Here is a 924-nt window from a genome sequence, read left to right on the forward strand (position 1 = left end):
TGTCCGTGGCTGTCCATCATATTACACAGGACGTCCGTGGTTGTCTGTGTTTGTCCGTGTGTGTCCATCAGCACACACAGGACGTAGGTGGGTGTCCATCAGCACACACAGGACGTCCGTGTATGTTCGTCAGCACACACAGGACTTCTGTGGCAGTCCGTGTGTGTCCATGTGTGTCCGTCAGCACACACAGGACGTCCATGGCTGTCCATCAGTACACAGCCACGGATGTCCTATGTGTACTGGCGGACACCCACGTACGTCCTGTGTGTACTGAACAGATAGCCCACGTGGGCCAAAATCACCCGAACAGTCGACGGGAAGGGTCAGCGTGCTGAGTCCAAGGACCAACGTGATGATATGTGTACTGATGGATAGCCACGGACGTCCTGTGTGTGCAGACGGACACACACGGGCAGCCATGGACGTCCTGTTTGTGCTGAAGGACACACACAAACGTCCTGTGTGTGCTGACGGACACCCACGGACGTTCTGTGTGTACTGAACAGACAGCCTACGTGGGCCAAAATCACCCGAACAGTCCACAGGAAGGGCCAACGTGCTGAGTCCAAGGACAAGCGTGCTGATATGTGTACTGATGGACAACCACGGATGTCCTGTGTGTGCTGACAGACACACCCGGACACACACGGACAGCGACAGACAGCCACATACGTCCTATGTGTGCAGACGGACAGCCACAGACAGCCACGGACATCCTGTGTGCTGGCGGACACCCACGGACGTCCTGTGTGTACTGAACAGACAGCCGACGTGGGCCAAAATCACCCAAACAGTCCACGGGAAGGGCCAGCGTGTTGAGTCGAAGGACCAACTGTTGTAGGCTAGGATTCAGGGTGGGCAAGATGGATGATGGAAGCTTGGATGGGTCGACCAAAGAGATGATCGGATGGGCGATATGAT

The sequence above is a fragment of the Brassica rapa genome, unplaced genomic scaffold, assembly GCF_000309985.2.
Source record: "Brassica rapa cultivar Chiifu-401-42 unplaced genomic scaffold, CAAS_Brap_v3.01 Scaffold0313, whole genome shotgun sequence".
Taxonomy (NCBI): Eukaryota; Viridiplantae; Streptophyta; class Magnoliopsida; order Brassicales; family Brassicaceae; genus Brassica; species Brassica rapa.